We start from the raw sequence: 19450 nt of genomic DNA, 5'->3' as shown, positions 1-19450 counted from the left end.
ACTGTATCTTGTGGCTTTAAAGCCAAGGGGTGAAATCTTGGCCTCACTGAAGTCAATGGTACATTTCCATTGACCGCAAGGGAGTCAGGATTTCATCCAAGATTTGTTTCATTGTATAATCACAAAGCAGGTTTTGCTTCATTTTCAGTTGATTCGCTTTCTATAGCTGAGGGTGTGGTTTTTCCTCCAGGTATGCAGATTAGTGCATATGATTGCCCAAATATAAGGTTCTTGTTCACTTTCAGACATCCGTTACCATTTTTGATTTGTTCTTTGCGTTCCCACTTGCCTGCTGATACTGTGGAATAAAACTGGTTGAGTTGTTCATTAAGATTAATGATCCAATTAATTTAGCCCTTGTTCTATTACTGAATCATGCATGAGCAGATGCTGGTTTCTATGAATGTATTTGTTTTTTAATAGAGCTGGTCAAAAATTTTGAATTGTGAAATTTCAACAAAATGTTGACATTCAAAACATTTGATGAAATTTGTGTGGAATTTCCCACATTTTCAACCAACTATAGAGCTGATCTTTTTTAAAAAAAAATTGACATTTAAATAACATGTAAAATGATAAAAAGGAATTTTAAAAAACCTCATGATTTTTCACCTTTCCTCAATCTGCTCTTTCAAGGTTTCTTTCCCCACTCTGAACTTATGGGTACAAATGTGGGGACCTGCATGGACACTTCCAAGCCTAATTACTAGCTTAGATCTGGTAACACTGCCACCACCCAGAATTTCAGTGTCTGGGGCACTCTCTATTCCCCCAAAACTTTCCCCCCCTGGGTTGCCTTGAGGGACTTCACCAATCCCCTGGTGAACACAGATCCAAACCACTTGGATCTTAGAACAAGGAGAAATTTACCATCCCCCTCCTTTCCCCCCTGCCAATCCCTGGTGAGTCCAGATCCAATCCCCTTGGATCTTAAAACAAGGAAAAATCAATCAGGTTCTTAAAAAGAAAGCTTTTAATTAAAGAAAGAAAAGGTAAAAATTATTTCTGCAAAATCAGGATGGAAAATGCTTTACAGGGTACTCAGATTCATATAGTCCAGAGGAAACCCCCTCTAGCCTTAGGTTCAAAGTTACAGCAAACAGAGGTAAAATCCTTCCAGCAAAAAGAAACATTTACAAGTTGAGAAAACAAACATAAGACTAACACGCCTTGCCTGGCTAATTACTTACAAGTTTGAAACATGAGAAACTGATTCAGAAAGATTTGGAGAGTCTGGATTGATGTCCCGTCCCTCTCAGTCCCAAGAGCGAACAATAACAACACAAAAAGCACAAATAAAAGACTTCCCTTCACCAAGATTTGAAAATATCTTGTCCCCTATTGGTCTTCTGGTCAGGTGTCAGCCAGGTTTACTGAGCTTCTTAACCCTTTACAGGCAAAAGAGACATTAACCCTTAACTATCTGTTTATGACAGCTCTATTATCCATTAAATAATGTTAATGAATCATTTTAAGTCTGTGAGTTGTTCATGTCGGCTACTTGTTATTCATTGTTTGTGATGTGTGATTAGTCACTGAAGTCACATAGTATTGTTTCTGTTCCCTGAATGTATGATTGAAACTTTAAGGCACAATAAATGACAAATAATTATCAGTGAATGGCAAATACTCTTGATCAAGCACAGACTTTTGTCCTCTTACATGGGTATTTGCATGGAATAGAGTGATTCTTCAGATGTTCATGTAAAGAAAAACACATTTATGTGAATGTTTGAAAACACCAGGTAATAAAAGGTATAAAAATGATCATATCCATTTGGAACTCAAACTAATGTTCTCTCACACTGTATTTGCTGCATTGAAACAGCTCTAATGTAGACTTACTATCACATACAGAAAGTCACAGAAGTCTGCAAGTTGTCTGAAGTCTTGACTGACAATCTGTGTTCTATTTTCAGATATTCACCTTTGGAATACCATGGCTGGTAAAGATAGACACTTCATGTGAAGCACTAAAGTATTAGATGAGGAGATTTTTAGAAATGTTGCTATTGGCACATTCAAATAATAATCCATGAGCAGCAAATACTCTTTATTATTGCAATGAAAAAATTATTTCCTAACCCTGCATTCTGGAGGTTGTACCATTTTTCTGGAAATGAATGGTTCCTTTTGGTGCTTTTTTTGTTGTGCACTGCAAAATTGTTGGTTTCTCTTATTATCTCTCTTAACATAGCTGGCCACTCGTAGCTTTATAGTAATATCTAGAGCTGATCAGAAATTTACAGGCAGAACATTTTTTCATCAGAAAATATCAGTTTGTCAAAAGCAACATGCCATGGAAACATATCAATTAGGTAAAAAAAGAGAATGGAGCATTCTGATAAGGCTGAAACAGAACTTTTCAGAATGTAACTTTTCAGTTTTCTGTTTAAAAACCTTTTATTCCAATATTTTTATATACTATAAACATTTCCAAATCTGAAATCTGGAGGATATTTTTCAATTTTATCTAAATAAAATGTCTTAATTCATCCAATACTGTTTTTTTTAGCATTTCATTTAAGGGGAAATCTTATATTTTTTAGGTTTGGTTTCATTTCAGAATGGAAAATGTTTTGAAATTGCAGAATTTTCTGTGAAACAGAAAAATCCACTGCCTGTCTAGCTGTATTAGGATCTCCTCTCAGGGTTCTTAGTATCACACTTTTATGTGCCATTAGGAGTAGCCATCTCAACAAATTCTAAGTTCGCTTAAAACGTATAGTACTGTGGACTGATTTACTTTTACTATCCATCAGTGGTGCTGGAACAATTTGTGTAGTGGGGTGCTGAGAGCTACTGAACCAATCTGTAAACCCTATATACAGGGCCCTACCACATTTACGGCCATGAAATCTGGCCTCCCATGTGAAAGCTGGTTTTTTGTGTGTGGAGAGACCAGCATTTTTCAAATTGGGGGTCCTGACCAAATGGAAGTTGCGGGGGAGTTGCAAGGTTATTTCAGAGGGGTTACTGTATTGCCACCTTACTTCTGCATTACCTTCAGAGCTGGGCAACCAGAGAGTGGCAACTGTTGGCTGGGTTCCCAGGTCTGAAGGCAGTGCCTCTGCCAGCAGCAGCGAAGAAATAAGGGTGGCAACACCATACCATGCCACCTTTACTTCTGCGCTGCTGCCTTCAGAGCTGGGCAGCTGGAGAGTGGCAGCTGCTGACTGAGGGCCCAACTCTGCAGACAGTAGCATAGAAGTAAGGGTGGCAATACTTTACCAGGGCTCCTTACTTCTGCCCAGCTCTGAAGGCAGTGCTGCCACCAGCAGCAGCACAGAAGTAAGCGTAGCAGTACCGCAAACCCTCTACAATAATCTTATGACTCCCTCACAATTCCTTTTTGAGTCAGGATCCCTACAATTACAATGCTATGAAATTTCAGATTTAAATAGCTGAAATCATGAAATTTACAATTATTAAAATCCTATGACTGTGAAATTGACCAACATGGACCCTGAATTTGGTAGGGCCCTACCTGTATATAATGGAAACTACTTCAAGCCATGGGGTGTGGAAGCACCCCCAGCAGCTGGTTCTAGCATCTATGCTATTCATTGTATCACAGCAGCCATTGAAACTGAAGGTACTTGCCAGGGCCACCCGGGGGGGGGGGGAAGTGGGGCAATTTGCCCCAGGGCCCGGGTCCTGCAGGGGCCCCCACGAGAGTTTTTCAGAGCTTCTTCCATTCCGGGTCTTCAGCGGCAGTTCGGCAGGGGTGGAGGGTCCTTCCGTTCCAGGACCCACTGCCAAAGATCCCAAGCCCCCTGAATCCTCTAGGTGGCCCTGGTACTTGCTAATTTCCTCCACTATCTGTGTTATCATTAATATCATTTTAATTGTGTGTACATGACTTGCACATCTTTGTGGCCTAGTTGTTACTTCCTGCCTCTTGGTCCAGCTCTTTATAAAGCACCAATATTTCTCTGGCATACATACTAATATGCAGCCATGCTACTGCATAGCATCATGTAGCACTGAATCTGAGGTGACATACTATTGAAATGTTGTTTAGATATTGCCAGTAGTGACTTACAGTTTCTAGTTCTATTTGTGGCAACCCTCAAAACACAGGGAGGAAATTTTTCACAGCCAAAGACAAGGCATAAACTAGTATCAACTCAAGCAAATCTTCACTCTGTTTCACTCAGTAACTCTCCAACGTATCTTCCCTATATGATGTTATAATAGGACCACAACCCCATCTGTTTTTATTTGCTTCCTGATAATCTGCAGAAGGGTTCTGAACATTTCTGATTCAGCCACTGAATAGTTGCAAGCAGTTAAAAGCTTCCCAAAAGAGAAATCCTGACAACAGGATAGTGTGTGACTGGAAAATCATCTGGCAAATATGGCCTCCCTAGGTCATATTTCCTCAGAATACAACAGTAAAAGCTTTTTGGTTAAAGTAAGAAAGCTTGAAAGGTAAAGGTGAAATACTGTCTAGCAGATGGGAAAAATCAGTGGGTGACGGGCACAGATACATTGAATATGGAAGTTCTGAGGTTATGTTATGATTTTAAAACTGCTAAATATTTTGAGGTTGCAAAAAGTTTAGCCAAGCTAAGGGATCACTTCCATTGGGTAAAATGCAGGCAGGATGTAGAAAACTGGTACAGGAAAAATGATACTTATATTGAAAAAAAAAAAAAGCTAGCCTCCGCTAAGATAGAGAGAGCCCCTATATAGTAGAATCTAATGGGGGCAGCAGTGGAGCATATTACTATTGATGAGCTTAGGCCTCTGCCTGAGACACAATCTGGTAATCAGTATATGCTTGGTAATCAATATGGAAACCTTTACAAAATAACCTGAAGGTTACCCAATAGGGAATCAAGAGGTTGTGAGAGTAGCAGGGGTCCTAGTGAATGAATTCTTCACCAGATTTGGGGTCAGAGGCAGTTATGCAAAGATCAAGAAGAAGCTTTTACTCCAAAGTGTTTTAGCAGATTTGTAAAAATTCTAGGCCTCCATAACCTCGCACCACCCTGGCACACTCACAATCTGATGAAATGATGGAAAGGAAACTTCAGGGATTCAGCTGATTACCTCTGTAGAGTAGCACCAAAGGGACTGGGCCTGTATATCCCATTCCTTTCGATGGTTCATAGAACAGCAGTCAATGGGAGTACATAAGGTGGCTGCCCTAAAAAGGAAAACATTGTGTCCTGGAGAGGCTATAGGCTGTAGAACTTGCCCTGGGGTCAGGGAAGGCTCAAGAGAAGGTAGGCATGATCTGCCCCTTGAAGGGCCATGGGCCTGGAGCCAGCCAGCCCTGTCTGGAGACAGAGCCTCTTTAAGAACAATTGTTTAGGCCTGGTAGAAGGGATGCTCAGCCCCACCTGTGAAGGGGTTGGCTGATTGCCCGAGGAGCACTTGATTCCTGTAAAGGCTGGAAGAGTTCAGTTGAGGAAGAGGAGTTACAGGAAGCAGGTTAGCTGCTGTGGCAGGTCCCGGAGCAGGAGAACTTGTGGGAAGATAGCCTACAAGAGAACTGGAGCAGGGAGGCTCTGATAAGGAATCCCTGTTTCCGCGGAAAATAAGCTGTTGGGTTTAGGTTGAATTCTTTTATTGTGAGGTTTGCAGAAGAGTGTTTGTGCAGCCGATACATGGTACCCTGAAGAAACAACCTGAACAGATACTGGGTGTGACGTTAACATACCTCCCAAAGTTTCAGGTCGCTAAAGTGGAACACAATGCACTCAGGTTTGGCTTGTCTGCCCCTCTGTAGACAGAGACAGAGACATGGCTGGGCCAAACCTGAGTGGTGCTGTGATCCCATGCACTGGGTCACAATGCTATTCAGTTTGGGAGCCTTCTCAAAGGAGGCCCAGGGAAAACTGCCACTTCCTCCTCTGGGCAGCCTTGAATGCAGGAAAAGTTCTACTGCAACCTGGGCAAGGGGTTTTGGGGCTCAAAGCGAGACAGTCCCACAAAACCTGGGACTGTTGGGAGGTTTGTGTTGATCCTTTCTTGACTGGGAAGACAGGCCAGCAGCCTACACCTTCCTACATAGCTTCCCTTTAGGAGGCTATAAACAGGATCACCACCCAGTCTACTTTTAGTTGCTTTCTTTTTATTTAGATTGGAAAAGACTAACACTGGGCACGCAGCAAATAGCTGTTTTAGTTGATTCTGCTCCACATGATGAGTTAGAAGCCCCATCCATGCACTGTTTATATTAAGTCATATCCTGAGGACCAATGTTTTAGCTGTCAAATTAGGGATAAAATTGCCCATATAATTATCACACCTACACCTTTTTATTTTCTGGGTTTGGCATTCCCTGTCTGGCTTTGAACTCAGGCCCAGCTATACTACTGCTGCTAATAAATCTGTCTTTCAGGAATGTCATTGCCTGCTCAGCAAATTATTACATTGGAATTGCAGCTCATAAAATGCACTAGCTCCAAGACTATGTGCATGCTGGGGTTATGCCCTTTGCAGGTTTTGCCCAGATGACCACATCATCAGCATGGACTCAGACACAATCTGTCCATAGCTCTCACTAGTGGAATATTTCTGGAACTAAATATATCTCCAAGGAAGTCTCTGAAAACTTAATCTGTCATAGAACCTATAAACTCTACAAACGTTTGCACATCCGTGATGTGCTCATGTGATGCATCCAATTTTTGTAAATAGCTCTGCCTCTGCTATCTCAGTAATTAATTCCTTTTTGGTATTTAATAATACACTTGGCTTATGTTATCAGTAGGATCTTTGGGATCCATAAGTATTCTGAGGGCTCTCTTTAAAAAAAGGCACAGAGAAACACAGCTCATCCCTGTAGTGGGCTTATCATTGGCTTTATGCCACTTAATATAACCATTCATAATTATTTTCTGAACTTTAGTCTTAAGAGCACCAGTGCTCACCCCAAAGTACAGAGACCTAGAAAAACTGTCTACCCAGTAAATGCTGCACAGTAATGCTCCAAGTCAGCAGAGAGTGGTGAGATCTGTAAGTATGTGGGCAGACTTATAGGGACAGAATGCCTCCCTTGTCTAACATTTTTATGATTATTCATGAAAATAGCAGAACATGATTCATTATAACCATGCCTGAAATCCAGACATGTCCTCCCATCATTATATAAACCTAGCCTAGGGCCACAAAATTTTTGAAGAGCCACATTTTAGCCTGACTGAAGAAGAAAATGAAGTGGCAAATACAGAAGCCAGAAAGAGTCAGCTGGAGAAAAAACTTAGCAGCAGGAAACAGAAAGAATACAGGAAACATAACAATGAATATTCATTGCACATTATCCCCCAACAGTGTACTAAGCAAATGAACAAAACTAATCTCATTTGTAACATTTCAATTGTTTTCTGTGCATATTTTTCTATTTCTCTATTCTTTTTGTCCTCTTCTTCCATGTGTGCCTCTCATTTGCATCGTCATTGTCATCCCGATGGTCAGCCTCTTTGTGTCCACCTTTTCCTTTCCTTCCCTTCTCACAGCCAACATCACAGAAAAATTGTCCCTCATATTGTATAATAGGTGCTGGAACTAGAGGTGCTGCTGCATCCACTGGCTTGAAGTGGTTTCCATCATGTACAGGTTTTACAGTTTGGTTCAATTGGCTCTCAGCACCCCCATTATAAAAATTGTTCCAGCAGGCCTGTATTGTATATTTAATTTACCCAGGGGCTGATTTTTTTAAAGCTGAGTCTCACTTCCTGCACTCACAGGAAGTTAGGCTCTGGCATGTTCCCATTTGTGTACAGCTATCTGTGGGTGCAAAAGGGAGACGAGGTTAAGGTTCCTTTAAAAATCATAACAGTAGAGTCTGTGTCTCAGACAGTTGCTCGATTTTTCAGGATTATCTGTTTCTTTATGATCTTTGTCTGAAACTTTAACTATTTCAGATCCCTCTGTGTAGTCTGGTTTGCTTTTGCATTGTGTCTGATCAGTACTGTGCCCTCAACCATGAGTGATACACTCCAGCTGTCTTTACAGCTCTTTCTTCTGATTTCTTTTGCATTGCAGTTTATTGTGCTCTCTCTGCCAGTGTGGTCCCTATAAATGTTATGACTTACCCCACAGCTTTCTGTGCATATATGCACTACCACAGTTGGAAAGCATATTCTTACACAATGATTTTTTGCTATATATACTTGACTACATGCAGGACACTGTTTTAGGGATTGCTTCGCAATTTGTCTCCCTAAGTATTGTAGAGAAAACATCCAGTACAGTGCTTTTCCCTCTCTGTGATTGTGTCCCCCCTATTGCCATTTCAGTCCAGTCTCTGGTTTTGTGGGGCCTCTCTCAAAGGTCATAATGTGTTTTTCTCTCTGTTCATAAGCTTGACAGATTTCTTAGTGAATCTTCCAGCATTAGCTGATTCTCTAAGCAAGTGCTCCCAAGTCTCCTTTCTGTTCATCCCCGAGAACACTTGATCTCATATCAAAAAGGATCTCATGACTCCATTACTTCAGGAATAAGCTTTTAATCTCACATCTGTGAAAAGCATCAAAGGTTTCTGCAGTCTGCTGCATCTGGAAACAGAGCGTTCAGTATTCTGATGTTTCTATTTTAGTGCTGGTTAGAGAGAACTGCAGGCATCATGTTTGCTCAGGATGACGTCTAAATTGGCTGGACTGCATCTATTAGCAAGTTCAAGAATATTGTATATTCCAATTGTTTGAAACCCTGCCACAGTTAATGATAAGGCAACTGTTAGTTTACCAAACTTCTTGTTTGCTCCGATGGCTGTAAAGTAATAATACTGGTTTGAATGCTTGCCAGCTGCTATCCATATTTCCAATTATTTTCAGGGCTGTTGTGGGCTCTTATCATATCCATTATGTTCTATTTTTCTCCTTTCTTTACTTTATGGTTGGTTGGATTGTCACTATGGAGTTCTCACACCCTTGTAGTACCAAGTCATGGGTAGTCAGTAGTAAACCAGAGCTGTAAGAAATGGAAGTCTGAGGATTCAGTTCAACTCATTAAGGCTCATTTGTCACAAAAAGTGACACAAGCATTGCCAAAACTTAAAAAAGAGACAGATCCCTCGGGTCTCTGTCAGAGGCAGTTGTAATCCACGCAGGCTAAGGCTGCATGAGGTGTTTGATCTCCTGTGTTCATTTGTCAGCAGTGCTCATTTCTGTACTGCTGGCAAGTTGCTACATTGCATGACGCTATCTCTCTCCTTTCTTCCAGGGTCAGACACAGGCACTTTTTGATGAGATGTGTCTTATACTATGTGAATGTTTTTCTTGTGCTTGTTTGTATTTCTGATATTGGAGTAGAAAATATATCTCTGTCTCAGTCTGTCCTTTGTTACAGGGGACGCACAATCACGCTTTTCTGGGTTCAGACTATGCATTGTACCTTCCTGTTTCCAAATTACGGTGATTGATTCTGTATTTGGTGACAGTCTGCCTTTGTTTTACACATTTCTCTCTAAAGGGTTGTCTGCTTCTGTGATAGTTCTGTGTAGCAGTTTAATACTTTTGCTGTTTTAGTTCTTCCTAATGACTCATATTTTTGTGTTTTAAGTGCTGTTCTACCCTCTTGAGCAGGGCCATTTGCTTCACCAGTCAGGCAATTAGCACAATTGAGTTGGGGAAGCAATGGATTATGGATCATGTTTTTACATAGACTTTATTTTGGATCCTCTAGCATTTTGCAGTGGAAGGAGCAAAGGAACATAGAAAGTTGACTTTTATTGATAGCCTTTAGTCATTATGGAGCCTTACTAGTTCCAGTGAGCAGTAACGGCTAACTCTGTTGTAGGACTATCCTTGGAGGTTATGACAAGAGAAATGTAGCTCACCATGGATGAAATCCATCCTGCACAGACTGCCTATGCAAGATTGGGCAAGAGGGAAAGAGAGGAATGGAGAGGCAACACCAGGGGGCTTCTGCATCTCTTGAGGGTGAAGCCTGAGAGAAAGTCCCATTTGTAGGGACCACTTTTGTAGGCTGGTATAAAGAGTATGTAACAAGGCATTGAACATTGGGGTGCACGTGTGCATCCCAGTGTACCTACTACTGCCCTTGGACCCTTTAAAACTGTGAGCTGTAGCCTCAGGATACATGGTTAGGATCCAAAATGTGACCATTTATAAGACTTCTTTGCCTCTTAGCTGAGAGCAGCAAACAAGAGATACCCAGGGTCAGAGAAGCCTTCATGGTGGCGATGGTGCAGGGGAGGTGTTTACTGTAGACAGAAAAGGCTGCTAATGTGTCTTCTCTCCCATGAAAGCTGGGGCTACCACAGGAGAAAGGTGTGTCCTGTCCTGTCCTCTCCCAGCTGGCTGAAGCTGGTAAGGCCTCTGCTGGTTATTACTCAGTAGTTTTGGCTTATTTGTTCTGGTTTTGAGTTTGTGTTTTGGAAATAAAGCAAACCCTGAACAAAAGGACATGGAGACCTGTAACTGGGCTTTATTTTCTGTCCCTGCCTGGTGAATCAGAACACTGGCCTAGAAAGTGGCATTGGGGGTGAGCCGGGGCAGGAACCAGGGAATCCATGATTATGTGTTTGCAGTGCTCCCAGCATAATACAAAAGTGGTATGGGGGACCCTCATCCAAATCACCAATACAGTTTTTGAATAAAACTGGGCATTACACAACCACTGTGTCAGCTCATTTCTTACCTTCCTCCTACCCCAACCCAATGCTTTCCCTGTTTCTCATCATGCTTTCTTTTGCTGTCCTGGTAGTTTTCAGCCCATCTGACAGTATGCAGGGCTAAGTCAAATTGAATTAATTTTGTAATTAAGATGTGAGGAACAATATCAGATTCTTTCCTAATGAGGAAATATATATTACAGCTATTGCAGCTCCTTTGATCACAAGTTTTGCAGTTTTCCAGTCTTCCACTGACAAGCTGTGGTAAGCTCGATGTCTTGTCTGTGTGTTTGTCTGAAATTATGTGGGGATATATGCCATCCTGGAAAGTTTCATTTATGTATTACAGTTAGGCAAGAGTGGGTTGGTATAGACAGAGAATCTGTGGTATAGTCATATGACCTTCCTGCATCAGACAAGTCTCAACGCACTGTGAAGTCATTACAATGGATGACATACTCCTTTAGGGCTGCATTAAGCCATAAAGCTCATCCCTGAGTAAGGGGCAGCAGGAGGAGCTCTGGGGGAAAAAATACCTCACAGTCATCTTTCCTTCCCTGCCCCAAAAGGAGAGAAAGGAATTACTGCAGCCCATAAAAAGCTTTTCTTCTCCTCTCCTGCTAGCTAGCATGTATGTTGGGTGGGTGGGAGGAATCATCATTCTTCTCTGGCCACCACCTCAGGGGAAATATCAGGCATGCGGCACCTACTCTTCCTTGCTGCCCACAATTCAGGGAGCCTACTTTAGCTTCTTTCGCTGCACGGCCACATTCTGGCATGGCACAATCAGACCCTGATGGAAGGTTTTTTGCTTTGCTCAGTTTGCTTAGTCATCCGTAACTCGAAAGAGCTTAAACTGAGCTGTTTGACCTTTCCCCATAGTTTCTCAGAGCCTGCCTTGCCACTGACTTGCTGGGTGAAGCACTGGCATTCATGTTTGCCTCACAGTATTGAAAGGTAATGGAATTTGTTTACAAGTAGAGCTGTGTGAATAACTGATTATTCAAATCAAAAACATCTTTTCTTTCAAGCTGACCCCAAAGAATTTTTTCCAGTGGACCAAGAAGAAAAAAAATAATTTTGGTCAAACAAAACATTTCATTTTGTTTCTGAGGGGTTTTTACCTTTTAATATTTGTAAATTTAGAAATTAAAAATCATTTTTAACAAAAAAATTGAAAAATTTCATTCAGAGAATGTCAAAATGTAATGTTTTCATTTTTTTCAGAAATTTTTTAAAGTTTTTTTCCAGCTTAAACAGTTCAGCAAATTGGACATGAATTCGCAAAATGTTTTGGCCAACCTCAATCTGCATTTTTCAGTAAAGAAAAGTTTCTGCTCTATTGACTATTAAGATTGCCAACATTGTTGTCCCTTGTTGTCAGCAGGTAGCTGGTAGAATGGACCTTTCTGGATACCCATCGAAGCGCAACAAAATTGTTTGTTAAATGAAACATGCAACCATACAAATGTTTCTAGAAAATTCTTACTACTAAAAATCTAGTTCAGGCATTCCTTAAATATTCCTGTGTCTACCCTTGCCCTTCAGCTGAAGCAATTCACATGGTTTCTGTGCATAGCATAGTGTGATTATGGATTAACAGGTATGAACTCTGCACGGACTCTGATCATGGAATTGCTAGTGCTATATCACCATAGGCAAAACAGGCAAACACTGCTTTTTCAGGAGCTACAATGATTTTAATAAGTAGTACAACAAGGAAGAAAAAAAACCTGAATAATGAAAAAGACTCAAGTTAGCACCATATTCTATATCTGCCATTTATTAACAGAGCTGCCCACTCCCGTGTCTACTCTTTTATTGAATTTTTCAAGAAAAAAGCCTAGTAGCCATCACATTGTTTGCTTTGCACTAGGCTGACATGAACCAGTTTCCTCATAGGAACATTTGGGCAATGCCCTTGGCTGTAACAGAGTGGCCAAACTATTATCTGGCTCCTGATACTGCTTCCCTTCAAGTCTGTTTCTTCCTCTCTGGTTGAAAAGAGCTTGTTCCTTGGGTAAACAATATAAAAGGAGTGGAAGTTTGCAGATGAGCATTTCACTCCATTTAAACAGCATAGGATAGAGCACTTACATCGGAAAGTTGGAATGAGAGCTGGAGAGGATAAAGTGTTCTGCCAATATGGAGAAGCAGGAAGAAAACAAGCAAGCAGAGAAGGAATGGCAGTGGGAGGCAGGGAAGGGTTTTCCCCTCCTAGCAGATCTTTACAAGAGAAGTGGAAATGAGGTGTAGAAAAGAGAATGCCTAGAAAGGGGAAAAACCCACAAGAAGGAACAAAGAAATTTACTGCCCTGGGCTGCCCCAAGAAACAGGTGTTTATGTAAAGGTGCATTGAGGTGGGGGGAGCAACAAGCACAACAACACTTGTTCAGTAATTTCATTTTGAATTAGAAGAGGAAATATAGGAGGAGGATGAGAGGGAAAGTGATGCACATGGTGTGGCAATGCAAAGGTAAGAGTGGTGCTGAGTGAATGGGAAGGTTGTACTTGCACTCTGATACTTAAAGGGTTATCCTTGCTATGGGGAGAATAAGGCAGGGGAGTGGTACATCTTTTAGGTGACAAATCTGAGGAACCGTCCCAGATTGAGGTGTCATTAGAGGAGGTTTTAGAACAAATTGGTAAACTGAACATAATAAGTCACCAGGACCAGATGGTAATCACCTAAATGTTCTGAAGGAACTCAAATGTGAAACTGCAGAACTACTAACTGTGGTTTGTAACCTATCATTTAAATCAGCTTCTGTACCAAATTACTGGAGGATAGCTAACGTGATGCCAATTTTTTAAAAGGGCTCCAGAGGACACCCCGGCAATTATAAGCTAGTAAACCTGACTTCAGTACTTGGCAAAATGGTTGAAACTATAATTAAGAACAACATTGTCAACACATAGATAAACATAATTTGTTGGGGGGAATAGTCAACATGGTTTCAGTAAAGGGAAACCATGCCTCACCAATCTACTAGAATTCTTTAAGGAGGATCAACAAGCATATGGATAAGGGGATACAGTGTATTTAGATTTTTAGAAAGCCTTTGATAAGGTCCCTCACCAAAGGCTCTTAAGCAAAGTAAGCAGTCATGGGGTAAGAGGGAAGGTTCTCTCATGGATTGGTAACTGGTTGAAAGATAGAAAACAAAGGGTAGGAACAAATGGTCAATTTTCAGAATGGAGAGAGGTAAACAGTGGTGTCCCCCAGAGGTCTGTATTGGGCCCAGTCCTATTTAACATATTCATACATGATCTGGAAAAAGGGGTAAACAGTGAGGTGGCCAAATTTTCAGATGATACAAAACTACTCAAGATAGTTAAGTCCCAGGCAGACTGTGAAAAGCTACAAAAGGATCTCTCAAAACCGAGTGACTGGGCAACAAAATGGCAGATGAAATTCAATGTTGATAAATGCAAAGTAATGCACATGGGAAAACATAATCTCAACTGCACATATAAAATGATGTGGTCTAAATTAGCTGTTATTACTCAAGAGAGAGATCTTGGAGTCACTGTGAATAGTTCTCTGAAAACATTCACTAATTTTCTATCCCTTTCTTAATGATAAGACAGAAAATATCATATTGAAATGGAAAGCTCACTCTCCCATTGAACCTTTTCTGCCAGTGGACTTTGATTTTTGCCCTACCTGTGGTTTCTTTAGTGAAGATAACACAACGAATCTGCTACAGCTGACATGGAGCTGGTTTCAGCACCTGGACCAACAAAGTATTTAAAAGAGCCGAAAACACACAGCATCATCCGCTTTCCATTAATGTAATGCAAAACAAAGACGTTTTAAAATTGAGATGTTTAAAAAAAAGAATCTGTGCATGCCAAGGAGGAAGGTAATTTTCATCATTGTTTAAAGAGATCAGGAACTAGTTTCAAACTTTGGCTTCTATAAGCCAGTAGTTAAGATTAGCAGTTTTTATAATAAGACAATGTTGTTTATTGACAATTCTAATTTACATATCACCTGATAAGAGCCTGGTGGGATAGAAGAGGGGTGGAAAGAGAACATACACTACTTCATCCATTGGGAAAGTTTTCTATAACAGAAAAATTAAAAATCATCGATAATGTTAAACTAAAGAGTGTAATAAGTACTATCAGTGTTAGCATTTTACAACAGTGGGGAAAAAAGTTGCAACTGCAATATATGTGTGTACATAATTAAAATTAGAGTACAAGCTCTTACAGGGAGGGGCAATAACGATTTGTTTGCACAGCAATGAAACATGCTGTCAGTGCTGAATAAATAATTTACCTCTGAACATACTGGCTAGCCAGTTTCCTGGGTTAAGGGTGAACCTCTAGAGATGTCCTTGCAGTAGATTAGAAAGGATGTGGTTTCGTAGGAAGTGGGGCTCGTACAGAATTCAGACCCACCATGCTTTACCCACGGAATGAGAAACAAAACTTGGAGAGTGACAGTAGCGACTCTGTCCTGGCACCAATCCCAAAATTTGGAGGCTCAGCATTTGGCAGTTAGTTGGGTGTTTTAAAATGAAAATAGGGCTGTGGAGAAAGAAGGGTGAGAGACAAGAATGGACTTCAATGCAGAATTCAAAGGATGAATGAACTCATCCCAAAATATGCTTCCCTTTAAGCAAGCCAACTTTAAAGAAGAGGAACTGATAACAGTTCAAAAGAGTTAAGTAGCAGCCAATAAGATTATTCCAATTCCCCATTAACATGACTAACCTTTAGCATAATAATAATGAAAAAGCACTGATCCCTTAGTCTTCCAGACCTTTAAAAATATTTTAAACATAAAAAAAAAAAGCAAAATACTGCTGAGAGAAAATGTTATTTCACTTCAAAGGCCTGGTATTTAGAATGGACCTTGCTTGGCCTCCTTTTTTTGCCTAAGCAAATGCCTGAAAGCCAAAGTGAGGACACAAACTGTCTGATGTCTGGGCAGATTCACCTAGGGCAGTGGCTCTTGACCTTTCCAGACTACTGCACCCCTTTCAGGAGTCTGATTTGTCTTGTATACCCCAAGTTTCATCTCACTTTAAAAACTACTTGCTTACAAAATCAGATATGAAAATACAAAAGTGTGATAGCACACCATTACTGAAAAATTGCTCACTTTCTCATTTTTACCATATTATAAAAAAAAAAAAATTGGATCTAAATATTGTACTTACATTTCAGTGTATAGTATATAAAACAATATAAACAAGCCATTATCTGTATGAAATTTTCGTTTGTACTGACTTTGTTAGTGCTTTTTATGTGCTTACGTGTACACTTGGTTGAGAAGCACTAGCTTAGACCATGTCTACATGGGATGTTAAATTGGATTAGTATGTTTGCTCTAAATATAGCAAATTAACTAATTGAACTGAAGTGTGGCCCACACTCCTTTATTATACTAATGTAAGGTAGTTTGTTAATCACTGTGTCCACACAGCTCTGCACTTCTCTGAATTAACCATGCAGCATTCTGAGCAGATATCCCATGGTACAATGATCCATCACTTGCCTCTATGCATTCTGGGATTTTCTTCCATTATATTGCATTGCATTATAGAATGCCTACCAGAAGCTACAGGAATTCTGAGACTTAGGGACAAACTAAAACTCTCATAATTCCTCTCCTGGTATTCCATAATTCATCTGTATTTTGCTACCGTCATTTTTTATTTGCTGTCAGGCAGCATGGATGACATATTGCTGAACACTGTGATAATGATAGTCATTAGAATAAACAGGATGATGCACATATTGGCAAACGCAGCTGGCTGGATTTGGATCAGAGGGTTTTGGATGCCATGGAAATATGCCTACTGGTGGAGGAGGGGCAGAAGGATGAAATTGGGCAGTTACTTCTGCGCTTTACTCAGCAGAGTACTACTTCTTGACTCAGTCAACTTGCACTGACTGGGGGAACAGGATAATGATACAGAACTGGGATAACCAGCAGCAGTTGCATAACTTCAGGATGTGGACGACTGTTTTCCTAGAGTTCTGTGCAGAGCTCACCCTGGAGCTGCAGCAGCAGAACACCAACATGAGCTTTCCCCTCAGTGTGGAGAAAGGTGGCCATCACAACTGGGAAGTTCTCCATGCCCGCTGGCTCCTGGTCAGTAACTAATCAGTGTGGTATTGGTAGATCAACAGTTATGGGTGTTGTCATGGAGGTGTGCAGAACTATTCACCAGCAACCACACCATAGTAACTCTAACTCAGGAACCAATCCATGCAACAAACCTCAATGCCAACTCTGCCCACATATCTACACCAGTGACACCATCACAGGACCTAACCAGATCAGCCACAGCATCACCTGTTCATTCACCTGCACGTCCACCAATGTAATATATGCCATCATGTGCCAGCAATGTCCCTCTGCTATGTACATCGGCCAAACTGGACAGTCCCTACGTAAAAGGATAAATGGACACAAGTCAGATATTAGAAATGGCAATATACAAAAACCTGTAAGAGAACACTTCAATCTTCCTGGACACACAATAACAGATTGTTTATTGCCAATGAAGCATGGTGCTAGTGCCTGGCCAGATCAATGGTTACAGGTACACTAACACATGTATGCCCATGACAATAGACACCTCTAGCTCAGCCCAACATGCACAGCAAAATAAACCAATGTTTGCATTCAGCCAAGTTTCTGAAAAAGTTTAACGATGCTGAGGATGTGATTAGACATGCCTGGCAATCTCTATGCATTTTGCAATTCCTGTGGAGCCTGATTTTGGCAATTTACCTTACAGTTAACTGTACCTAAAATCTCATTTGTAGCAATGTATTATGACCCAAAATACATTTTTACTGCTGCTTTTGTCTGTTGCTACAACATGCAATGTGTTTGAGTTGTTTTCATGCACTGTGATGCTGACATGGGTGGAACAATGATCGACAAGGAGGGAAAGTAGTGAATAGCATGCAGTTCTGAAAGAATGGGATGGGGCAGTCCAGGTGGCTGATGACTGGGGATTGGGCACTTGAGGGAAAGCCTTTATAGCTTTAACACTCCAGCCTGGATGCCAGTTTTTTGGTGGGTGGGGAGGTTGCAATTAAAAGCAAAGCAGGTAAACCACGGAGACAGACTGTCAGAAGCTGGATGTGATCACTCAATAATTGTCTGTTTTCTCATTCCCTCTGAAGCACCTGGACACTCTCAGAAGACAGGATACTGGGCTAGATGGATCATTGGTCTGATCCACTATGGCCTTTCTTATGTTATTACTGTAACTAGAAAAGCTTAAATTCCCTCTCCCTGTACAGCTAATTGTAATACAGCACAATACTTACTAGCAGAGGTCCCCTTTGAAGTATTTTCAGGGTGGCTGTACTTGGACTCTTATGCAGTCTGAGTTCACCATGCCCTACAGTTCCTGGCAGTCTGGAAAACTGTGTGCCTGCTCAGACCCCATACTATATGTGAGGGCTAAAGACACTTACTATGCTGTCCTGGGGTGCTTGCACTGTTTGGTTTGCTTTCTGGGAAAAAATGTCCACCACATCATTCTTTGGGGGTGGGGGAGTGGAAACAGTCAAGCTGCTCATAATATGGACAAGTAGGAGTACTACCAGAAGTCCTGTTCTTGTTCCTTGTCTTCAAGTACTTCTGCAGAAGTTCCTTTGTTTTGACTTAGTACTGGGACAAGATCTGGGAGCAGCCACTCATCTTCATTTGCTCTGATAGCATCTTGTAGATAACTGCATTCCAGTTACTCTTCTCTCCAGCTAGGACTGGATATGCAGCTCCCTGTAGGTGGTAATCAAGACCAGGAACTGCGAAGGGATCCATGCCAAAGCAGGCAGTGTTGTGGGTTGGGGCAGCAGCATCACTGCTATCCTGGGAATACAACTGAATGTGTTAACTCAGCACTACCTGGTATTGAAGCGCATATACCTGCATCATGCCAGAATTTAAACAGAGGTTATGTCTGGTAAAGATGATGCTCCCCCTCTGGTGGTGGAGACACAAAGGTAAACTGATTCAGGCATAAAGAAGTGCACTATGGGATCACAGAATATCAGAGTTGGAAGGGACCTCAGGAGGTCATCTAATCCAACCTGCTGCTCAAAGCAGGACCAATCCCCAGACAGATTTTTGCCCCAGTCCCTAAACAGACCCCTCAAAGACTGAACTCACAACCCTAGGTTTAGCAGGCCAATGCTCAAACCACTCAGCTATCCCTCCCCCCTCAAGGAATACCTGATAGAAGGTAGGTAGTTAGGAATGTGGCCACCTGAACCTTAGCTAGAAGTAAACACCACACATTTGAAGGTTAGGTTGCAGCAAGACTAACTATAGGAAGGGTATATATTTGCATTAAAATGCAATGGTACTGTGAATTGCTTTAGGCAAGTTAGGAAGCAGGAGTGCCTCAACAAATATCAGTTACTATTCTACAACAGTGTTCTCTCTCACAGCACTTAAGTTTAAATGAGGTCTTCACTTAACTTCAACTATAAAAAAAATTTAGGCAAGAAGTTAGTTCTACCTGACTTCAGAAATAGTTCCTCCCATCTACTCCTTGGGGAATTCTGGGCCACTGTGGATGCACAGACTTTATGTTCCCCACAGATTTCTTTGCTCCTCTGCAGAAAAATGACTTTCTGATGGGGAAGCAAAGGGAAGCCACAAGAGTGGTCAGGCAAGCTCCCCCTCCCCCCAGCAGTATGTTTTGGGTGCCCGGGGAAGCTAACAGAGCAGTAAATCACTATGGGGCAAGGGGCAGGATGGGGAATACCTGGCTGGTAGCTGTTAAACTGCACTAGGCTCAGCTGCTAGTCCCGGCTGGGCTGGGGAGGATGGGACCAGGTGAATCCCATCCTCAGATTTCTCCTCCAGCT

This window comes from Gopherus evgoodei, chromosome 2 (genome assembly GCF_007399415.2).
Source record: "Gopherus evgoodei ecotype Sinaloan lineage chromosome 2, rGopEvg1_v1.p, whole genome shotgun sequence".
NCBI lineage: Eukaryota > Metazoa > Chordata > Testudines > Testudinidae > Gopherus > Gopherus evgoodei.
The sequence above is the reverse complement of the archived record's forward strand: the minus strand, read 5'-3'. Positions refer to the sequence as shown.